The following is an 11,598-nucleotide window of genomic DNA, read 5'->3' as shown; positions in this document are numbered from 1 at the left end:
TCACAGCCAAGCATGTGCTGCTGTGCTGTAGAGGTTCCTGCTCAGCCTGCCCAGCAGTGCTGGAGGCAGGTGATGCCCTCCACCACCCCTGAGGTACTCTGCCTGCATACCAGCTCGTGCTCCAGAAGGGCTCCCATATGTCCTGGGACACATGGGTGCTTCAGCTACCCCAGGGCAGTGGCCACCCCTGTGTGGGTAACTGAATCAAGCCCTGAATGTAGATTTTCCGAAAAAACTTGTAACTTCGGCATAAAAGAACTCAATGTAATAGCTGAAAAAGTCTTCCTTTCCAGCATTGCTAGGTTTTTAATAAATTGTCATTATTTTGTTCATAGTTTTTTTTATTAGCAGCACCAAGGGTATGTATTAGCAAGCTGATTATTGCTCTATGGAAAGAGTTTTATGCAGCCACTTCCCACAATACATTTTGTTACCAATGGTTCAAATGGAGAAACATTGCTCAGAGGAACTGCTGTATTTCTATTGGCAATTTTTCTCTCTCTCCTTCTGCCTCTCTGTCTTTTCTCCTTCCTCTGCCTATTCTATCTTCAATCAACTCTCCAAAGGAAAGACTCGTTGCATGACAGAATAACTCAGGCTGGAAGGGACTTGAATACTGTCTTCTCTGACTCTCCTGCTCGAGGCAGGTTGAAGTAGATGAGGTAGCTAAAAGGCTCCCCCCAGCTTGCCATCATCCACAGAGGAGCTGAAGGTGAGCTCCATCCCATCATACCGGGAGATAATAAAGATGTTCCGCAGTGTTGGCTGAAGTGCTGGTCACTCAGGGATGTTGCTAGTGACTGGTTGCCAGGAAGACTCCATACCCCCGAGAACATCTAGGCCTGATCATCCAGCTAAACTCCTCTAGCCTCTTCTTCCTGTTGCCTTCTGTTGCCTCCTGTTGCTTCTTCACCTCCTCTGCCTTCTCCTCCTCCTGTTGCCTCCTGTTGTCTCCTCCTCCGGTGGTCTCCTGTTTCCTCCTTTTGCCTCCTCCTCCTCTTTCCTCCTTCTCCTCCCCCTCTTCTTGTTGCCTTCTGTTGTCTCCTGTTGCCTCTTCCTCCTCTTCCTTTTATTGCCTCCTGGTTCCTTCTGTTGCCACCTTCTCCTGTTGCCTGCTGTTGCCTCCTGTTGCCTCCTCCTCCTGATACCTCCTGATGCCTCTCCCTCAAGTTGCCTCCTGTTTTTTCTTGTTGTGTCTCCCTTCACCTCCCGTTGCCTCCTGTTGCCTCTTCCTGCTCTCCCTCCTTTTGGTTCCTCTTTCCTCCTGTTGCCTCCTTTCCCTCATCCTGCTCTTGCCTCCATTTTCCTCCTCCTCCTCTTGCTTCCTGTTTACTCCTGCCCAGGGGCATCTCTGTGTTGGCAAGTCAGGTCAGAAAAACACTGAAGAGAGGAGGGAGCTTTCTGTTGGCCAATGAATGGGTGAAGGAACTTGATCCAGTTCCTCAAAGACCTACTGATCTGTCAGTGGAATGCCGTAGGAGTCTCCTTCTCTTGCCCAAACCTGACAGCTGCATTGCTATTCCCCCCCAGCCACAGCAGGAAACCGAAAGCACGGACCCTGGAAAGCACCTTTCCTTCCAGGTAGCCCCTGCCTTGATGTGCTTCTTGAAAAGCTGCCTCTGCCAGTGTCATGGGGGTGATGTGCAGCTGTGAGCAGCCCTGAGCCAGGCAGCACCCTCCTGACAGCAGAAGGACCCTGCCCTGATGGGGGTCTCTCCTTCCACCCGCAGCTTCTCCCCACAGCGCCATGGGGAGCTCCCCGGGCAGGCTGAGCGCTGACCCTGGCAGGCAGCAGAGTCCCTGCCCGGCACACAGCCCCCTGGGGTGCAGGGACCCTGCTCTGAAGGACAGCCCTGGGCACCCCTGGCTGCACACCCAGCTTCACAGCCCTGCAGCCATCCCTGGGAGAAGGCAGCGGTCATGCCCTGTCCTCTGATGGTGCAGCAGGGATCCCTGCTCTGGAGCAGGTCCTCCTCCTCTATACAGGAATGAGATTCCTGTGGGCCATGCCAGCTTTACGAGATCCCTCCACAAACTGCAGCTGCATTGCCCTGCACCCAGAGACTTACTGTGTCAAGGGCCCCAAAGATTTCTCCTCCTTTGAGCCCTCAGCACTTCCCCCTCCTGACTGCCTTTAAACCTTTCTCTGCCTCACTTCTCTCCCCTCGGTGCCTGCAGGCAGTGCCCTCAGCCCTGCTGTGCTTTGCAGAGGAGCTGCTCCTGGGCAGAGCTGTCTCTCTGCAGTGCTGCCCACTTGCCATGAGCTCCCTCCCTCCCAGGAGTCCGGCACAGCCTGGCAGCAGAGGAGCAGCCCAAGGCATTTTAATGACCCCTCCGGTGGGTTTCGTGCTGAGTCCATGAACCTCAGACACTGAGAGGAAGTTGAAGAAACTTCTCAAGATGTCAAAGTCAGATGCCAACTCCGACGTTTCTTGGAGCCTTAATGGGTCCCGCTGAGGGACATTACGGACAAAGCCTCCCCAGGGGCTGCTTAGAGCAGAAAACAGGAGAAAGTGGTGAGAAGTAGACAAAGGCAATGTAAAGGAACAGATTCTGAGTAAACTTTCACGTGTTCCATGAAGGCAAAGGGCCAAGCCCTGACCCCCAGCCCCTGGGAAGGGAGATCCTTTTCCCTCACATGTTGCTCCTCCTGGGGCAGTGTGGTGTGGGGATGTGCAATGCCAAGAGCAGGACTACGGTACAATCCCTCCCAGGCTCCCAGGTGGGGAAGGGGAGGCAGTGAGACCCTAGCACTGTAAGGAGAAGGTGCTTGATCATAGGCATCAGTGGCAGAGACAACAGCCAGAGCCAAGGGAAGAAAGAGCTGATCTGTGTTGGGGGCTTTTGAGACTTTCTTCATCCCTCTAGCATCTCCACCACAGGCTATCCGACGGTGTCCCACACCTGCACCTCTTTCTCTATAGGCTGTAGACATAGAATCATCAGCTCATAGAATCATTTAGGTTGGAAAAGACCCTTAAGATCGTTGAGTCCAACCGTAAACCTAACACTACCAAGTCCACCACTAAACCAGGTCCCTAAATGCCACATCTACACATCTTTTCAATACCTCCAGGGATGGTGACTCAACCACTTCCCTGGGCAGCCTGTTCCAATGCTTAATAACCCTTTTGGTGAAGAAATTTTTCTTAATATCCAATCTAAAGCTCCCCTGGTGCACCTTGAGGCCATTTCCTCTTGTCCTTTTGGTTGCTGCTTGGGAGAAGAGACCAACCCCCACCTCACTACAACCTCCTTTCAGGTAGCTGTAGAGAGCGATAAGGTCTCCCCTGAGCCTCCTTTTCTCCAGACTAGACAACCCCAGCTCCCTCAACCGTTCCTCAGAAGACTTGTCCTCTAGACCCTTCACCATCTTCATTGCCCTTCTTTGGACACACCCCAGCACCTCAATGTCTTTCTTGTAGTGAGTGACCCAAAACTGAACACAGTATTCAAGGTGCAGCCTCACCAGTGCCGAGTACAGGGGGACGATAACTGCCCTAGTCCTGCTGGCCACACTATTTCTGATACAAGCCAGGATGCTATTGGCCTTCTTGGCCACCTGGGCACACTGCTGGCTCATCTTCAGCCAGCTGTCGACCAACAGCCCCAGGTCCTTTTCTGCCGGGCAGCTTTAAAGCCACTCTTCCCCAAGCCTGTAGCGTTGCATGGGGTTCTTGTGACCCAAGTGCAGGACGCAGCACTTAGCCTGGCGGAACGTCATACAATTAGCCTCGGCCCCTTGATCCAGCCTGCCCAGATCCCTCTGTAGAGCCTTTCTAGCCTCAAGCAGATCAACACTCCCGCCCAGCTTGCTGTCATCTGCAAACTTACTGAGGGTGCACTCGATCCCCTTGTCCACATCATTAATAAAGATATTAAGCAGAACTGGCCCCAATACTGAGCCCTGGGGAACACCTCTTGTGACCAGCCGCCAACACTGGATTGAACTCTGTTCACCACAACTCTTTTGGCCTGGCCATCCAGCCAGTTTTTTACCCAGTGAAGAGTGCACCCATCCAAGCCAGGAGCAGCCAGTTTCTCCAGGAGAATGCTGTGGGAAACGATGTCAAAGGCTTTTACTACAGCCTAGGTAGAGAACATCCACAGCCTTTCCCTCATCCACTAAGCGGGTCACCTTATCATAGAAGGAGATCAGGTTAGTCAAGCAGGACCTGCCTTTCATAAAGCCATGCTGACTGGGCCAGATCACCTGGTTGTCCAGTACATGTCGTGTGATGGCACTCAAGATGATCTGCTCCATAACCTTCCCTGGCACCGAGATCAGCCTGAGAGGCCTGTAGTTCCCTGGATCCTCCTTCCAGTCCTTCTTGTTGATGGGCATCACATTTGCTAACCTCCAGTCAACTGGGACCTTGCCAGTTAGCCAGGACTGCTGATAAATGATGGAAAGTGGCTTGGTGAGCACTTTTACCAGCTCCCTCAGTGCGCTTGGGTGGATCCCGTCCAGCCCCATAGACTTGTGTGTGTCTAAATGGTTTAGCAGGTCACTAACCTTTTCCCCTTGGATTACGGGGGCTTCATTCTGCTCCCTGTCTTGCAGCTCAGGGGCCTGGGTACCCAGAGAACAACTGGTCTTACTATTAAAGAGTGAAGCAAAGAAGGATTGAAGGACCTCAGCCTTTTCCTCATGCTTTGTCACTCTGTTTCCCCCTGCATCCAATAAAAGATGGACATTCTCCTTAGCCCTCCTTTTGTTGCTAATGTATTTATAGCAACATTTTTTAATGTCTTTTATGTCAGTAGCCAGATTAAGTTCTAGTTGGGCTTTGGCCCTTCTAATTTTCTCCCTGCATAACCTCAGCACATCCTTGTAGTCCTCCTGAGTGGCCTGCCCCTTCTTCCAGAGGTCATAAGCTCTCTTTTTTTCCCAGAGTTCCAGCCAAAGCTCTCTGTTGAGCCAGGCTGGTCTTCTTCCCCACTGGCTTGTCTTTCGGCACATGGGGATGGCCTGTTCCTGTGCCTTTAAGATTTCCTTCTTGAAGAATGCCCAGCCTTCCTGGACTCCTTTGCCCTTCAGGACTGCCTCCCAAGGGACTCTGTCAAGCAGTCTCCTAAACAGGCCAAGGTCTGCCCTCCGGAAGTCCAAGGTAGCAGTTCTGCTGACCTCCCTCCTTATTTCTCCTTGAATCAAAAACTCTATCATTTTGTGATCGCTATGTCCAAGGCGGCCTCCAACATTCACATAACCCACAAGGCCTTCTCTGTTCACAAACAACAGGTCCAGTGGGGCGCCTTCTGTAGTTGGCTCCCTCACCAGCTGTGTCAGGAAGTTCTCTTCCACACACTGCGGGAACCACCGAGACCGTTTCCTCTCTGCTGCATTCCAGCAGACATCTGGTAAGTTGAACTCCCCCACAAGAACAAGGGCTAGCGCTTGTGAGACCTCTCCCAGCTGCTTGGAGAATATTTTGTCTGCCTCTTCATCCTGGTTGAGTGGTCTACAACAGACTCCCACCATGATATCTGCCTTGTTGGCCTTCCCCCTGATTCTTACCCAGAAACACTCAACCCTGTCATTACCATCATCAAGCTCTAGACAGTCAAAACACTCCCTAACATACAGGGCTACCCCACCGCCTCTCCTTCCTTGCCTATCCCTTCTGAAGAGTTTATAGCCAACCATTGCAGCACTCCAGTTGTGCAAGTCATCCCACCATGGCATTTCTGTGATGGCACCAAGATCATAGTTCTCCTGCTGCACAATGGCTTCTAGCTCCTTCTGTTTGTTGCCCATGCTGCTTGCATTGATGTAGATGCACTTCAGTTGGGCTATCAATCCCGCCCCCTTTTTGGGGGGAGAAGCCATCATTCCTACGTGACCATTCTCAGGCGCTTCTGTGGTTTCTAACACATCCATAACCCTTCCATCTTTGCTGCCGCATGGATCTCCATCCCCTACCTCCACTGAGATGGCAGACCAAAGACCTCGCTAGCCCATTGTTCCATCAAACACTGGTGTGCTGCCCCCAGGCTTATCTCTAGGGAGCCTGCTTTTATCCCTTTCCCCCTTCAACTCTAGTTTAAAGCTGTTCCAATGAGCCCTGCTACCTCCGTCTTTTTTTCTTTATGGAAGCAGTTTTGACGCAGGGTGTAGGCCGACTTAACCTCAGCGACACCTCCAAGCTAGATGAACCATCGTCCTTGTTATTGTTCGGTGCCACTTGCAGAGCCTCGTACCTATTGTGCAAGGGCATCTGGGAGGGTGGGGTCTCGTCAGAGAGGAGATGCGCCTGCTGTACTGGGCAGGAACTTGTCGCCGTTGCCCCCTATCCCTTAAGTCCCTGTGTTCAGTCAGGCGGAGAGAGGATAGGGAATCCTCCATCTCATGCGTCCTGTCTGCCTGTTGGGCCTGTCCCAGGGAAGGTAGGGTGCGATTCCAGTAGTCTCTCTCTCTCTCGCACTCCCTGATACTCCGCAACCTACTCACCTCCTCCTGAGCTCTGTCACTAAGCGGAGGAGTTCCTCTAGCTGGGCGCACCTCCTGCCCCCAGTACAGGAAAGACATTGATCAGCTGGAGCAAGTTCAGTGAAGGGGCACCAATACAGGGGGCTGGAGAACTTTCCACCTGAGGAAAGGCTGAGGGAACACTGTTCAGTATGGAGACGAGAAGGCTTTGGGAAACCTCGTAGGAGCATTCCAGTACCTATGAGGCAATTCAGAAAATAGAGCCAGGCTCTTCATCATGGCGCATGGTGGGAAGATGAGAGGCAAGGGACAAAAGTTGAAAGAATGTTCAGGCAGGAGATGAAGACCATGAGGTCCATGAGGTCATAACCATGAGGTCACTTATGCAATGGAAGAGGTTGCCTTGAGAGGTTGTGCAGTCCCAATCCTTGGAGGTTTTCAAGCCTTCTTTCCCCCTAAATATCATCTCCAAACATTGAACAAAAGACTCTTGCTCATGCAAGAATGAAGGAAAAGCCTCAGGCACCAGCAAAAGCTCTGCCTCCCCTGGGCCCTCTCTTCCCTATGAGAGAGGTCTTCCACCAACCCCACACTTCTTCCACCCTCAGCCTTTGCAGCTGCATGTGCCTGGCTTGCCCACTTGCCTTCACTCCTGCTGGAAGCTGGCACCCACCCCACACCTGGAGTCCACCTGGCCATGGAGGCAGGGAGAGGCCAGGTCCACTGTGCCCGGTGCTGGGCACAGCTTTTTCCTGGGAATGTCCCCAAGGAGCTCTCCTCGTGTGTGCCAGCCTGTGGCCTGGCAGGGGTGGAATTGGGACAAGGGCTGCTGGGGCAGGGCTGAAGTAGCTCAGCTGGGAGAGCGTTAGACTGAAGATCTAAAGGTCCCTGGTTCAACCCTGGGCTTCAGCAATGATTTTCTCCCTTTGATGTTTGCAGAACCTATCTGCCTTCTTCCATCCTGCCCCAGCAGGATGCTCTCCCAGAGCAGAGCGTACTGCCCATGGGGAGGCCACCGTCCCCCAGTCCCAGGGAGAGGCACTCCCTGGTGCTGAGGCCTGAATGGCAGCATCCTCCCTCCAGAGGTCTGTCACAGCGAGACCTCTGATGTGCCAGGGACAGCTGACAAAGCCATGCTGAGGATGGTCCCTTGTGGATGCCTTGGCTCCTGAATTGTCCAGTCACAAGCTGTCCTGAGCAGAGTTTCTTGGCCCCCTTTGCCCCCCTGCTGCAATGTTTGATGAAACACAGATGTGCTCCTCTCTGGGCATCAGCAGGGAGACACGCAGCACAGGGGGACCCCTTGGGGGCCCCACATGAACATCCCTCTGCATTGGCTCCTTGCTGCTGCAGGGGCACAGGTCGGGACAGAAATGCCAGCCGTGGCTCCCCTGGGGTCTAGCATGGAAGGTCACCAATTCTCACACGGTGACTTCCAAACAGCCCCAGTTCAACCACTGGATGTCATTTTTGCTCTCCAAATTTACCTCCCTCTGCATTTCCTGAGCATCACACATGCTTCTGTGTTCTCCATTCTCTCAGCACCAAACCCAGGGCTCACAGCACAAGTGTCTCAGCTGTCCCCAGTTTCCATACCCAAATCTGCTCACCCACCAGACTGGAGTGTCCAGCTCAGCTGCAGCCCTTCACAGCCATCAGTCCCTGCCCAGAGGAAGAAAGACCTGCTCATGAGCTCCAACAAGCTGCTGGGCTCCCCTCTTGCAACCTCTTGCTGCTACAGAACCCTTCTCGCCCATCAGGAACACAGTGACAACTTTGACCCAGGACATCTCCCTCTGTCTTCAGTCTCAGCCTCTCCCCAGTCACCCACTCAGGCCAAGGAATGGCACAGACTGGACTATAGTCCCACAGCAACGTGCATGTTCTAACCCCGTGCAGTTCTGCTGCCTCATAGCCGGCTCCCCAGGCATGCACCTCCAGGGAAGTCTGGCTTTTGTTGTGCCTGAGCGCAAGGGAGAGGAGGGGAGAGGGAGACACCATCTGAACAAGCAAAGTTACTGTCTTGCCAGCTTTGAGCATGAGCTTGAAAATACTTGGCCACAGGGGTAGTGCCTGCAGGATTGTCATTTCTCCAAAAGAGTCCTTCTAGGTTTTCTTGAGCAAGAATGGGAGAGTCATTGCCGGGGATGGGCTTTGAGGACCATGTGTGCAAAACAGAAGAAATGAGCAGCCCATCCCCTTAGCCACTCAACCACTCCAGAAGTTCACGGTGACTGTGGTCTGGTTTTGATTGCCCCAAACCCTCTCTGCCAGGCAGGGCTCAGCAGGGAAAAAATCTATGGCACTGGGAAAAATCTATGGCACTGGGCAACACAATTGCCCCAGCTGTACCACCATGGGGACACCGTCCCTGCGTGTGGTCAAACCATCGCCCTTTGAGTTAACAGCTGAACACGCTCAGCCACCCTGCCACAGAGACCCCAGCCAGGGCTGTCCCAGGGCACTGCTTTGCTGTCAGGACAGGCCTCAGTGCTGAAGGAGTGGGAAGGTCCCTGAGCCCAAGCCACATGCGCAGCCCCATGGAGGTGGAAGCCTGCCCTTCACCTCACCTCCAGGGATGGTGGGGGACAGAGGGGTGCAGGGAGAGGCCCAGTGCCTGGAGGAGGGGGATGTAAGATTTCTGCCCCCATGTCCCCTCCACCACATGCCCTGGGGTGCCATCAGAGGCTGGGGGCACCTCCCCTCAGGGAGGGCATTTCCCTCACCCTGTTGCACGGCTCCTGCTGTGGAGTTGGGGACAGATGTGGCCCAGAGGGGTGTTGCCCTGGGCGTCAGAGGAGGCTCAGGGTTGTTTTCCTCTCCATCAACCCACCCTAGAGTGGGCCAGAGCATGGGAGAAGTGCCTGAGCAAGAGCCTCCTCCTGCCCCGTTGCCCTGCAGAGACGTTGAAGGGGCTGCGCTCTGCAGTGCAGCACTGTGCCAAAATCAGACCCCAGCGGAGAGGCTGTCCTGACTTCCCCCATCTCAGAAGGGTTCAAGTGCTGTTTTCTGCAGAAGGTCCCTGGGCACCCAGGGGACAACAGGACTGTGCTTGTCATAGACATGTTATGGGAGGAGAGGGTCTCTCCTGCTGGCGAGTGTCAAGGGGATGTAGCTCAGTGGAAGAGTGCCCGCTTTGCATGAGGGAGGTCCTGGGTTCAATCCCCAGCATCTCCATGGGGTGTTTTTGCCCTGAATCCCCAGCCTCAGGCAGGTGCGGGTTAGAGCTTGGGGCACTGGTCCTCTCCCGACCCTGTGGGCCTGCCCTGCCCACCCAGGGCTTGGCTGTGAGGTGAGGAGGGCTATGTGCGCAGCCTCTGCTGAGCCCCCTCTTGGAGGAGAAGCAGGCAGCTGTGCTGGACCTGAGATCGGGTCACTGCCCTGCACCACAGACCCACCCCACCCACCACCCAGGGACAATGCTTGGCAGCAGAGCGTGCCTGTGGGGAGATCTCAGGCAGGGGACAGAGGTCAGCAGCACACTAGGAATCCTTTCTGGCTGCAGTGAGAGATGTGGTGTGAGGGCGCTGGTCCAGCCCAGGTGTCCTTTGGGACCAGGCCACACTGGCCTGGTGGCTTTCCAGGGGTAAGGGTCTGAGATTGTCCTGTCTCCAGGTGGAGATCCCATACCATGTGGGAAGCACCCCTCTGTGCCAGCAGGTAGGGGTGTCTGAGCTGGACGAGCCTGAGCGGGGCTGTGGGTCTCCCAGCTGGAGGAATGACATTTCTTACGCTGACCCTGTCTCCAGGTCCTTCTCCTCCCACCATCACCAGTGGCTTGAGCAGAGCCTCAGCTCAGGGAACCTGGAGCTGCTGAGGTCAGGCACAGCCCTGCTGAGGTGGGACTGGTAGGGCCGGTGCCCAGCTCTTGCTCCTGGGGTGTTTGGTGTCTCTGTCCACCCTGTGCTGATGGCATTGGGGAGGCACAGGCCTGTCCACCGCCATGCACAGGCAGTGAGGGCCAGGAGATGGTGCCTTGGCTGCTCCCTTGGCAATAACACCTGTAACCAAAATGGGGTATGAGACATGGACTTTCACTGCAGGGTGCCCAGCCCCCAGGAGCAGTGAGCCCAGCCTCAGAGAAATAAGGTTGCTCTCCCATGGACTTTAAACAGGCATGCTCTGCCCAGCGTCGGGGCAGCAGTGCTGAGAGTTGGGGTCTCACTGTGACCCCCCCTCAGGTAGGTCCTCGGGAGCTGCAGGAGAAACCACAGATCTGGGGCACAGTGACAATCCTGCTTTGCTGCAGAGAATGGACCCAGCCCGCAGGGCCAGACTGTTCAGGTCCAAAATGCCATGAAACAGGTACTTTCTGCTCAGGTGTGCTGCCCCCTCAAGCACACACAGGCCTGTGGCTCATCTCCCCAAGGAGGAGGAGGCAAAGCTCTGCCAGGTGCCAGAGTAAGGGAGAAATATTACACCTACGGGAGGGCAGAGCTGGCGGCGAGGTGGCACGGGACAGGCACTGGGCTCTTTGCCCTGGTCCCCACTTGGGGCACCTTGACTCTGCTGGTCAGTGTCCATGCTGCCCATAGACCCCCACCATCCTGTGTTCAGAAGATAACACTCCCCCCTTCTTCTTTACTTCACTTCACCTTACTTCTCTGAGATGCAGGGCTGGAGCTTGCCCCAGTGGGAGTTTTCCAGGGGATGGAGGCTGTGTTTGCAGTGCCCATGTATGTCACCCATCATCGTGGGCGTCTGGCCCTGGGAACGCTGCTCTCCCATGGGGGCTGCCAGCAGGAAGGCTCCAGGGTATGGGGCAAAGGGGTGTGTGAGCCTGGGCTTCCCCCAGAACCCCCAGCGTCACCCCAGGGGTGGTGGAGCTCCCGGCAGGGAATGGGGCAATGCTGAAGTGGGAGAGGATGTTGGCGACAGCCGCCTCCTCCCCTCTTCTCCTCTAGGGCCAGATCCTGCTGTTTGCAGCAGTACTGAGCTGCAGGAACTCCCCACAGGGAACCCTGCCTGCCACAGACAGCAAATGCACCTTCCAGCCCACAGCAGAGGAGCCTTTTGGGGAAAAGGCAGAGGGGTGTGGAGACCCACCAGCGGGAGCAGGGAGGGCAGTTTGGTGCCAGGTCCTGCCCAGGTGTCAAAGCCTTCTCCTCGACTGGCTCCTGCGTAAGAGCCTTCTCTGCGGGGCAGGGGCAGGTGAAAGCCCCGGCCAA

At 55.0% G+C, this 11,598-nt stretch overlaps 1 non-coding gene across 1 annotated transcript; it reads left to right on the top strand.

The window, feature by feature from the left end:
* Window positions 1-9,535: 9,535 nt before the first annotated feature.
* TRNAA-UGC (transfer RNA alanine (anticodon UGC)) lies at window positions 9,536-9,607 on the top strand. The gene has a single exon. It is a non-coding gene; the product is annotated as a tRNA-Ala (tRNA).
* The last annotated feature ends 1,991 nt before the right edge of the window (window positions 9,608-11,598 follow it).

The sequence above is a fragment of the Gymnogyps californianus genome, chromosome 26 (assembly GCF_018139145.2).
Source record: "Gymnogyps californianus isolate 813 chromosome 26, ASM1813914v2, whole genome shotgun sequence".
Lineage (NCBI taxonomy): Eukaryota > Metazoa > Chordata > Aves > Accipitriformes > Cathartidae > Gymnogyps > Gymnogyps californianus.
Note: the sequence above shows the minus strand (reverse complement) of the source record. Positions and strands in the feature narration are given on the sequence as shown.